The 12,470-nt window shown below is 38.1% G+C and overlaps 1 protein-coding gene across 2 annotated transcripts in view; it reads right to left on the bottom strand.

Moving 5' to 3' along the window:
• The window catches only part of LOC129444731 (uncharacterized), a 106,075-nt gene that overhangs the window by 12,321 nt on the left and 81,284 nt on the right, over positions 1-12,470 (bottom strand). For both annotated transcript variants that reach the window (XM_055205568.2, XM_055205567.2), the window contains exon 2: positions 11,737-11,794. The gene's annotated coding sequence lies outside the window, so the exon portion shown is untranslated. The remainder of the gene's footprint in view (positions 1-11,736; positions 11,795-12,470) is intronic.

Below are 12,470 nucleotides of genomic sequence, written 5' to 3'. Positions count from 1 at the left end.
GAAATCGAACTTAGCAGTTATTGTCTGAAACTGTCAAATGTAGCATCTATTTACATATATATCTATGGTCCGAATTGGTGCGAAAGAGTGTAGGTGGGGACTTATTCGCATATTCATATCTATGGTCAGAGCTGTGCGATTAAGCTTGGATGACATAAACATCTTGGATGACATCTTGGATGATATGGGGGTGAGTAAATTACTGGGATTTTTGTTTTATGAAAGTGGAGTATTTCTTTAAAGGTGCAGTGTGGGACTTTTAGTGGCATCTAGCGGTGAGACTGTGAATTGCAACCAACAGCTCCATCCAGAGCTCACCCCTCCTTTTCGAAACGCATAGTAAAGCTACGGTAGCCGCCAAAGGACAAACACGCCATCATCTGAGACCACGTAGGGACAAAATGTGCTCTATAGAACAGTTTGTCTATTTAGGGCTACTGTAGAAAAATGGTGGCGACTTTCATGTAAGGTGACCCGCTGTGTATGTAGATAAAAACGCCTCATTCTAAGGTAATAAAAACAATACAGTTCATTTGGTAGGGTCTTTATACACCACTGATGATACAGTTAATTATAGATCATTTAAAAAGGTCCCACATTGCACCTTTAAGTCATCTAAACTATGGAACTATAAAAAGAATGCTGTGACAAAAAATCTAAAATATATACACATATATAACTTCAAAATAACCACCATTTGCCTTGAATTTGCAAATCTGTACTGGCATTTTATCATGCAGCTTTTTGAGGTATAACTCTCAGATGCTTTAAAACTCAACTGAAAGACTTCCCATATATGGGGTTTTATTGGCCGCTTTTCTTCATTATTCACTCCAAGTTCTCAATTTTAAAAGCATCCACCCATCTGTCAATTCTTTATTGCCTACTGCTTACCTCTTTTGAGGTTGAGGGCATTTCAAAAACTTTTTTAAAATTATAATCAGCTTGGTAAAAAATGACCTTTGTAATGTAAGAAATGGCTGCCCATTGCTCCGGGTGTGTGTGTGTGTGTGTGTGTGTGTGTGTGTGTGTGTGTGTGTGTGTGTGTGTGTGTGTGTGTGTGTGTGTGTGTGTGTGTGTTCACGATATGCAGTGTGTGGTAGCCCATACAGAGGTCACATTTCAAGTACGGGTTACCATCCATTGGTCATTACACCACATTCACTTAATAACTTTATTTAGTAACTTGGATTACTAAAACATCCCAACATTTTTAGAATGCCTGTAACAGTGTAACCAACATCTCTACTAATCAAACTAGATTTTATAATGTGTTATGTTTTTGTTGATGTCTAACCAGGATAAACTTCAGCTCATTATAGTGAACAGCAGCATTCTCAAAATACGGGATTTACTTCATCAATTAAAAGAATTCCCATAGAGTTCTTGGCATTCCAAAGCAGGCATGATCTCCCTCATTCCTTTTAACTCAGCTATTCACATCATAACATGTTCACATGACCAGCATAGTTTCTAGCACATTGCCCCAGCCCCTGAAAACCTCAACTTTATTGTAAGAGGGATTGTTCGAATATGCAGTGTTCCAGATAAAAGTTGCTTTGTGTTGCTCATGTGATAAAACAGCTCTCATGAGGAAAAGACCTTATGTTTTAGCACTCCTGAAGGCTAGAACCAAATCAATAAGATTGATGATGTCACTGTAAAGGGCACAATAGAGTTTTAAATTATCTCTAAAATAATTGCTGCGTCTCAGTATGGCTACCTAACCTATGCGCTAAAAGTATACTATTTTTGTCATGGGAAAATATATATATTTGACAGTACGAGCAAGAGCAAAGCCTATACAGCAGTTTGGAACATACTAATATGTAATCTACACTAAACTAAAGGATTATTAGGAACACCTGTTCAATTTCTCATTAATGCAATTATCTAATCAACCAATCACATGGCAGTTCCTTCAATGCATGTAGGGGTGTGGTCCTGGTCAATACAATCTCCTGAACTCCAAACTGAATGTCAGAATGGGAAAGAAAAGTGATTTAAGCAATTTTGAGTGTGGCATGGTTGTTGGTGCCAGACGGGCCAGTCTGTGTATCTCACAATCTGCTCAGTTACTGGGATTTTCACACACAACCATTTCTAGGGTTTACAAAGAATGGTGTGAAAAGGGAAATACATCCAGTATACATCCAGTCCTGTGGGCGAAAATGCCTTGTTTATGCTAGAGGTCAGAGGAGAATGGCCTAACTGATTCAAGCTGATAGAAGAGCAACTTTGACTAAAATAACCACTCATTACAACCGAGGTATGCAGCAAAGCATTTGTGAAGCCACAACACGCACAACCTTGAGGTGGATGGGCTACAACAGCAGAAGACCTCACTGGGAACCACTCATCTCCAATACAAATAGGAAAAAGAGGCTAGAATTTGCACAAGCTCACCAAAATTGGACAGTTGAAGACTGGAAAAATGTTGCCAGATCTGATGAGTCTCGATTTCTGTTGAGACATTCAGATGGTAAAGTCAGAATTTGGCGTAAACAGAATGAGAACATGGATCTATCATGCCTTGTTACCACTGTGCAGGCTGCTGGTGGTGGTGTAATGGTGTGTTTTCTTGGCACACTTTAGGCCTCTTAGTGCCAATTGGGCATCGTGTAAATGCCACGGCCTACCTGAGCATTGTTTCTGACCATGTCCATCCCTTTATGACCACCATTTACCCATCCTCTGATGAACATGACAGTGAGTTCACTGTACTAAAATGGCCCCCACAGTCACCAGATCTCAAACCAATAGAGCATCTTTGGGATGTGGTGGACGGGGCTTCGTACCCTGGATGTGCATCCCACAAATGTCCATCAACTACAAGATGCTATCCTATCAATATGGGCAAATATTTCTAAAGAATGCTTTCAGCACCTTGTTGAATCAATGCCGTGTATAATTAAGGCAGTTCTGAAGGCGAAAGGGGGTCAAACACAGTATTAGTATGGTGTTACTAAAATCTTTTAGGTGAGTGTACATGCACATCAAAATACAACTCATACCTGCATTTCACCTTTTTTCATTCATTTTTTCTTCTTACACGATTTGGGACATACTAATTCTAACTTTGTATACTATTTAGGACAAAGAATATTTATATTGAAATGCATAAAGCATTTTATTGCACCTTAATTAATAACAGCATTTTAAATCTCACATGGACAGCTATTCTTTCAAGATTTTTCTTCTGCTTTATTATTCTCAGAGGCTTTTTTGGTGCTTTGGTTCGTGACTGTAGGGAGATTAGACCAGTGTAGTCTGACAGTGAGCTATGCTAATGCAGTCACATGCCGCTCACATTGTGTGCGCTAAGTCCCGGCAGGAGAGAGGCACTGTTAGCTTGTGACTACACTGGGATTACTGAGCCAAGACCCAAACAGGGCACTGAACTTACACACACACTCACTTAAAGCCCCAGAAGGATAAACAATTCAGACTTGAAGTTTCAAAGGGGAAATTTCGGTAGTGCTGATGAGTTTCCGAAGATGTTTTATCTTTTGAACAGCATATGCACAGACTGTGTGAATTGAGACGAGATCACCTTTAAAAAGCACCGCAGGGAGTGCTTGTATCGCCTCATCATTACCTACAGCAAACCCGTAATGATGCTGCTAACTTTCTGAAAGACGACACAAGGGATTTTTCAAGTACATATGCTTTCTATCTTTTGTTTTGTCCCTCTGAATCAAAGCGCAGGCTCTACCATTAACATCAGAGTATATAAGATCCTTTATGTCTGCAAAGAGAAAAAAGAGAAAGAGCTAAAGAAAGAGTGAGCTTATTGTCGTCAGCACAGACAGATCCTTCATACAAAAAGTACAGTGGTTGTACAATTTGGTATCAGTAAATCCAAGAATTCACAATGAGGGGCTATTTGGTATTACGGTATGCTTCTGGTCGATCACAAGTGGACAATGCTAAATAAAGGTGTAAACGTGGTCTTAAATGTTTTGAGCTTGTCCACATTCAGATGTAGTCGAAAATGCATTCAACCGGATTGTTTTTGTGTTCGAGCAGCCACCAAAGATTGACTCTTTGCCTACTGACCTATGTGTGATGTACCGAGCACAATGTTTTACCTCGGACCTTACTTCTAGCGTGAACCTACAGGGCCCTATTTTAACGATCTAAGCGCATTGTCTAAAGCGCACAGCGCAACGTCTAAATGAGCGTGTCCGAATCCACTTTTGCTAGTTTAACGACGGGAAAAATGGTTTGTGCGTCGAGCGCATGGTCGAAAAGGGTTGGTCCTATTTTTTTAATGATTAATGGGAGTATTTTGGGCATAACGTGCAATAAACCAATGAGAGTCTCAACTCTCATCCCCTTTGAAAGCCAGTTGCGCTGGCCCTATGTCTAATCCCTATTTAGATGACAAACTTTGTAAACTGAAAAACTAAGCGGAGGAAGAAGATTAAGATTATTGTTAAATAATTGTGTTGTTTTTCACTTGTTTTGAAATTGTTATTTTTTCATTAAAACCTTTAAAACCCGTTTTCTTTTAGTCATGGAAGTAAAAAAGCAGGCTTTAAATTGCTTTAAATGTATGGCTATCCAATATCATCAAAAATTATTTACAAGTATGTAAGAAAAGGTTTGTACTCTTAAAATACTTTATTTGTAACAAACAAGAGATAAATAATTTACAAACGGCTCTCCGCATGTTTCAGCACTTGGAGGGCGTCACTTTTTTTTTAAGCATTTCTTAAAAAAGTTTCTCATCTCACCATATCCGCAGGTACAGAGTCATCATATACAATAAATCCGTGATGTAGCATTTAAAAAAAAAAAGTTTAAACAGATGCATTTGTTTAAAGCAAAGCATTTATTTACTTACCAGGCTACAGGTGAAGCAGCTCTTTGAGCCTTCTAACGTCTCATAATTAGTCCTCATTTATGTCCAAGAGACTCAATAATAATCTTTTACATTCAATCCTTTAATCTTTCATATTTAAAAGACTTTTTGTGCTGCTGCGCATTCATGTATGTGTTAAGCAAACCAGCATTGTCGTCCCGTTTAGGTGCATATTACTAATGCGCTCTTTAAATAACAAAAAAACATATTGCGCCATTGACTTTAGACTTTAGAGCAGGTTTTTGTTGCTTCAAATTAGCAACGCGCCAACAATGCGCCTGAACACACCTGGTTTTCGGACCAGAACGCCCATGGGCGCAAAAGGGGGCGCAAATGCGTTTGCTATTTAAACAACGTGGTGCTAAACGTGAAAATTATAATTGCGCAGGGTGGAAACTAGCAAAAGACACTTGCGTCGCGCATTGCTACATTGCGCCGGGTGTAAGATAGAGCCCACACAGTGTTTGGCGTGATCTTCAGGCTATCAATAGCTATGTTTCCATTCAAAGTTTGGGTATTAAACTCATGCGCATAATTGGAATATCGCATTAAACATTTGCAATCAAAGCACTGTTTACATCCAGTGAGCTGAAGAGAGCAAAATCTTCGCTTCCTGATAAACTGCCACTAAATGTCAGTAAGAAAAGCATGAAGCCACTGTATTTTCTTGTATAATCACATCAGAGCGTGCAGACGAAACATTATACACCTGTTATCTGCTTTTAGATGTGGATTCCTGCTGTTTCATTTGACATTCAAGACAGTCCTGTAAAGTCATATAACCGAACCATTGAGATGACAGACTTATTCATTTCAGAAATTCCAAAAATGCTTTGAAATATCAAAGAAAGCCTTTACATCTACATGTACAAAACTCTGTGCAGCATGTTTACTAATAACACAAGCAGCAGTACTCTGACAAAATATTAGTGCGCATCAACTTAAACCCCTCCTGCTCGTGTTTTAACAACTCGCCCATAGACCATTACCTCGAAGGACAGAAGCGGTCGAAAATGGACAAAAGAGATACCAGGAGTGAACAGGAATGCGTCTCTCTCATCCACTTGTGATCCGATCGCCCAGAAGGCCTCTTTTACTACCAGGTCTGGAGTCTGAATCACCATGAAATTAACAATTCTCATTTTTATAAAGTATTGTGGTGATTTATCTGTGCACATCATTATTTAAAAATATATATATAAATGTGCCCTCATAATCTTTAATCAAAAATGTCAACCTCCACCCCCCTCGAAACGACTTCTCTTCATGAGTCTTGTGATGAGTTATGGTGCAAGGCAGGGTTATTGGAGACTCGCTGCTTGTTTTGTTAGCAACGCCCAACTATCAACAATCCATTCAGTTCCAGATGGATGAAATCCAGTCCTACTTTTTTCCTCATTCCAGAAGCCATATAACACAGATTAATGTCGTAATAGGGAAAAAAGACAAACACAACTTTTGTTGTATGTCGAATTCAATCTCGCAATCTTTTCTCCTTAGTGGGAGAAAAATGGAATGTTGCTAAAGTTTCCTTCATTTCAGATATTTCTCCTGAGAAATCTCTAAACAGTGCCACAAACTTAGCTCAAATTTGCCAAATCTACAATCAAAAGTCAATATCAAAGATTTTAATTTGAACTAAAACATTTCTAATTCACACAAAACTACTGTATACATCTACAGCTCTATACTCTTAAAGAAATACTCCACTTTCTTAAAAAATCCCAATAATCTACTCACCACCATGTCTTCCAAAATGTTGATGTCTTTCTTTGTTCAGTCGAGAAGAATTAAGTTCTTTGAGGAAAACAGTCCAGTATTTTTCTCAATTGAATAGACTTTATTGGACCAACAGTTTACAGTTTAAATGCAATTTAAAATTGCAGTTTTAACGCAGCTTCTTATCTAGCAAAACGATATTCGGCAAGAAAAATAAAAAATAAGCACGTTGAAACCACAACGTCTTGCATAGAGTTGGGGTATTCGAACTTGGACTCGAACTCGAGTCTGGACTCGAGTCCAATTTTGAATGAACTCGGACTTGTCACGCACTCGGGTGAATTTGTACTCGGACTTGACACGGACTTGGACATTTTGGACTCCCGAGTACAGTCGAGTCCGCGTCATGTGTAACAATAAAACCAGCATAAACTTGAGATGAGAAATTAATTAATGTCTCACTGTCTCGCCCTCCTGTTATTTTACTGCAACACACTGGCAGGCAGCAGCCCGTCGCATCATACGTGCAGACAAACACACACCTCACACACATCAATGTCTGACTAGCACGATGTCCTCAAAGTCAGCAATAATTTGTTTTACATACGGAAATTATAGAGAATTTATTTGCAAGACATCTGGTAAAAAGAAGATACCTCTATATCCCTTTCTTTTCTTTGAAATAATTTTTGATAGGAAACTAGTTGACAAAATAAAAATGTTCAATGGCAATGACAAGATGCAATAGAGGTATTTTTATTATATTTTTATATTGCCATTGGTTTAATGGGTTGAAAGGTTAAAGTATTAATAGAAAGTAACAATTTACAAGACAAATTTTGTATCTTTTTTCAATTTAATTACTTTCTGTACTCGGGCGGACTAGACTTGGACTCGTTCTTTAAGAATTCGGACTTGAGTCCAACTCGGACCCTTTTGGATTTGGACTTGGACTCGAATTTGATGTTTAAGGACTTGGTCTTGACTCGTACTTGACAAAGGTGGACTCGGACCCAACTCTAGTCTTGCACTAGCCGTGTGACGCACCTGCGCGACCTCACGTAATGCGTAACCACGTCAAAAGGTTACGCGTCACAAATGTGAAACACACATTTGCGGACCATTTTAAACAATAAACTGAGACGAAGACATTAATTAGTATCATATCACATATACAACAACTTTTGAACGGTCCACTTTCTCCACACTTGTAAACAATGGGGGGGGGGGTAGTTTTGCATGCGTCTTATGTTGCATGCGCATTACGTAAGGTCGCGCTGGCCCATTACACGGCTGGTGCAAGACGAGAAGTTGTGGTTTAAAAGTACATATTTGAAATTTTTTCTTGATGAAAATGACAATCGTTTTGCAGCAAACTGTAAACTGTTGAGGTCCAATAAATTCTATTAAATTGAGAAAAATCCTGGAATGTTTTTCTTAAAAAACATAAATTCTTTGCGACTGAACAAAGAAAGGTACCGAGGCCCTAAGGTGACATTGAAGTAAAAAAATCTAAAGTTTAGTTTCATGTGATCACATAAAACTTTCACGTGCGCACGTGAACTAAACACGGTAGTTTCACGTGCGCACGCGATAGTTTCACGTGAGCACGCGTTAGTTTCACGTGCGTATGCGAAACTAAATTTTGTTTAATTTTTGATCCATGTCCCTTAGGGCAGGGGTTTTCAATCTTGTCCTAGGGGACCCACAGCTCTGCATATTTTGTATGTCTCCCTTAACTGACACACCCAGTTCTGTTCATGGATCTCTCCCTTAATGAGCTGATGATCTGAATCAGGTGTGTTAGATAAGGGAGACATGCAAAATGTGCAGGGCAGTGGGTCCCATAGGACAAGATTGAAAATCACTGCCTTAGGGGCTCCGTAGAAAGGCATCCACATTTTGGATGACATGGGGATGAGTAAATTATCAGGATTTTTTTAAGAAAGTATTTTAACAATTGTGTCATTTCTAATTTTATTTACAGCAATTTTCACTAAGTTTATACTTTTTAACACATTAATTTTACCACAACTGAGAACTCGAAAAGAATTCGAAAGAGCAACCACTGAGCAATTCATTTTTCTTTGGGCTGCTACTATTTTTGTAAGTATCTAGTGCTTTTTCTTACACTTAATCCCTCAGCAAATTGCAAACAATGCAATTTCCAGCATGTGCTCTATAGTGTGGTTATGGAAAATCTTAGAGACCAGCAAAAATGGTATCAAAAGTAGATCATTAAAGACATCACAGCAGATATAAACAGTTACTCCAGTCATTACTGAGCACTGTGTGTGATCAAAGTGTCCCATCTGAATCATTACGACAGCAACTAAAAAAATGATTCACTATTGTGTGTGCCAGGCTTAAAAAACGCTGCTAATTAGTTTGAAAATCTGACAGCAATGATGTCATGGTACCGAAAATCGGTGGCGTTGCTTGTGTCCCTGTGTGTGTGTGTGTGTGTATGTGTGGAAGGGAGAGAGAGATAGAGAGAGGGGAAGAGAGGGAGAGAGCATGTTTGATGTGGATTTCGAGGTATCTAGGACATCTTTTTAGGTCAAAAACTTCAGAAATTCTGTTTTCAGAAAGCTTTCAATTTTTCATATGTAAATCAGCACCATGGAACCAACAGAAACAACAGCACTAGTGATATATTCGTTATTAATATTCAGAGAGAAACTTCTAATTTATGCAGCCTTCGTTAGAAGACGTATCAAAGGAGAAAGCAAGTAGCATTAGCATCAGTCGATAGACACCCTGATTTTCTGCTGTTATGGGTGCAGTATGTTTGGGGTATGAGTTGTTCCCTACAATATGGATATTATTTCCTGTTAGATTCAATAATATAATTCATTTTTAAATAAAAGTGCATACATTAGTACCTCTTCAAAGGTGAGGTGTTAAATGTTTCTGAATTTAAAATATCGGCTTAACCAATTGTGCAATTTTGTGGTGGGTCTATCTCCAATGGATGTTTGAAAACAACTATTATTTTTGCACTTCTTACTGATGCTGTAACTTGGCATCTTTTACTTCATCCTGGTACAGTTTTTTAATGGTCAGAAATGCAAATTCTGTGCAGCTACTGGAATTACTGAACTAATGCTACATGCTAAAAATATGGTGCTAAATAGGACGTAAAGCTCATAATCATAGGGAACTATTTGTAGCGCTACAGAGCACTTAGCACCTCTGTACTGTAAAACCATGGTGCATAACTATAGTACCACTTATGGTTCCACATAGCACAATATGGTTCTACACAGGCTCTAGATGATGTTTGGAACAAAAAAATGTTTCCCCTATGAGCCAATGAACCACTTTTAGTGCTATTTAGCGGCCTTTTTTTAGAGTGTACATGTGCAGTTAACACGCAAGGGCACTTGTCCAACATGTGGCTCTAAAAATAGCATCTGTATAGTTTTTATATAGCCCCTTTTTACACAGACATTACGGAAAATACACAGAAAATGCATCCGGGATTTGTCCGTGATCGTTTGATTTTTGGTTGACAATGTCAATGATTTTCTGGAATCTGTGTGTGCTTTCACACAGATACTGTAAAGATAAAGACACGTGACGTTTTTAAAGTCCTGCACTTGAAAGTTTTTTCTTTGCAGCATCTGAAGTTTGCTTATTATCTTTATTTCTCTCTCCAGAAACCACTCGTGTGCATTTGTTAATGACAAGATTATAAAGGGGGGCGTGACGCGCTGTTCTAGTATGCTGGTGAATGATCTCAGCTTTAGAGGGGATATTTGGCGGGCTCCGCTTTTTTCAGTTTGCAAATATTTCTCATTGCAAATAAGTGTGCATATAAAACCCCATTTTAAGAACTGAACGATATATCTTGTTGCAACGACGCGTGTGCATTTTTGTTTTTATAAGCTCATATAAGCATGTGACATGCTATTCTTTTATGCTGCTGAATGATCTCCGCTTCAGCGCGGAGAACGACCAGGTCCCTGATATCAGCTTCAGTCCAGTTTGCAGACATTTCTTCTTGTGAATGTTAATCTGCATGTAAATCCTTAATTTTAAAGAGCCAAACCATAACTTCAATGTTGCGATGACACACGCGTCCTCACTACGGCACGCCCCTTATGGCATTGTTTCTGCGTCTTGTTTACACAGAGGGCTTTCCGGTAATGTTATGGGAATGTAACTACTGTAGGTCCTCTTTTCGGGGCCGACCCCAGAACATTTACGGGATGTGTTTGCGTTCACACAGAAGCCTGTCTGCCAATTTTATGGGTATTTTCTGGGACCAAAGTGCTGTGTGAAATAGGTTTATGATGCCCAGCCATGGTGATTTATTGGCGTAAACATGGCTAGATTGTAGGGTCTTAAATGTATTGTTTCATGTCATCCAAATGAAATTTCACCAGCTTAATACCAATTTACTTTTACCTTCTGACTGACAGAAATTTACTCTGACTTGATCCTGGTCCAAATCTCAAAACCCATGAGTGCATTTTGAAGAAGCTGTAGCTCGTGTTTACAAAAGCATATAGAGCATTTTTATTACTGTTTTTTTTTTTTAAAGATATTTGTGTTTACAGTAGTATGCTTTAAACCAACATACAAAAGCTCTGCTAAAATTTTCGTTTTTTTGAGGAGATGTAGGAAGTAAACCGTTCAATAACCAACACTAAGAATTACAGCAATTTTAAACTTGTACAATGATTAATGAAAACATATGCACAGTCAACCCTTAAAGGGGACATGCCATGAAAATCTTCTTTTTTTATGTTTAAGTGCTATACTGTAATTAGGTCCCCAGTGCTTCTTTCAACCTAGAAAATCTGAGAATCAACCCAATAAACCATTCTCTGGAAACATGTAAAAAAAATAGGTCATTGAAATTTGGCTCCCCATGATGTCAAATAGGAACCTTATCATAATAATACCACCCCTTAATAAAAACATATTTATAAAGTCTTGTGAAATGCCCCCCCCCATGTTTAAACCAAATCTACATCTTTGTAGAGCAGAAAATGTATTCTCATGTCAAAAATCCACTGAAGTGACTTGAAATGTGCAGTTTAATTTTTGGTGTCATCATAATTTTCACTGAAACAGGAAGTTGAGGCGGGGCATATTGAGTGCCTCCTCCTTTTAAAAAAAGCCAATAGCATTTTCCTTACCTCACATGGAATCTGACAAAAAGCGGAAGTGCAGAATGACACCATAAAAATCGTCTATCTGTAGAGACAAAAGTGAAAGACTGTAAGTTTTTAATGCTCATCTTCTAAATGTGAATTTTGCACACTGGTTTATAGATATAAATGCACGCATACCACCCTTTTAGGATTATTTTTTATAAAAACCAACTAGATGTACGCTATCGTATATTAACACACAATACATTTAAATTACACAATAGTTTAATTTTGAAGTTTTGACTTAAATTAAGTATATAGAAATTATAAGATATGCCCCCAAACTATTTTATATGACAATAAGCCAAAAAAGTAAAACAACTGTTCAGCCAGTTCAACCCTTATGAGAATTAACCATTCAATACAGCTCAAACCAAAAACTATGGTTTCCACAAAATAACCATGGTTGTGCTACAAAAAGCATGGTTAAACAATGTAAACCATGTAAACCAGTAAAACCATGGGTTTGCCTATGCTAAATAGACCAACACACATGGTTACATGTACAACAACAACAACAACAAAACAAGGCTAATTTGGGTGGGATGGTGACTCCAACATTTCACTATTTAATTCTGAGGTATAAATGGGTAATGGTCCATTGGAATAATGCCATCTACTGTTAGGGTAAATAAGAAACACTAAAAACACAAACTATTTTTGTCCATCAGACACAGTTTAGTCAGACAGTGCTTTGGTTGTTGGTTGTATTTATCATG

The sequence above is a fragment of the Misgurnus anguillicaudatus genome, chromosome 3 (assembly GCF_027580225.2).
Source record: "Misgurnus anguillicaudatus chromosome 3, ASM2758022v2, whole genome shotgun sequence".
Lineage (NCBI taxonomy): Eukaryota > Metazoa > Chordata > Actinopteri > Cypriniformes > Cobitidae > Misgurnus > Misgurnus anguillicaudatus.
This window is presented reverse-complemented; position numbering and strand designations above follow the sequence as displayed.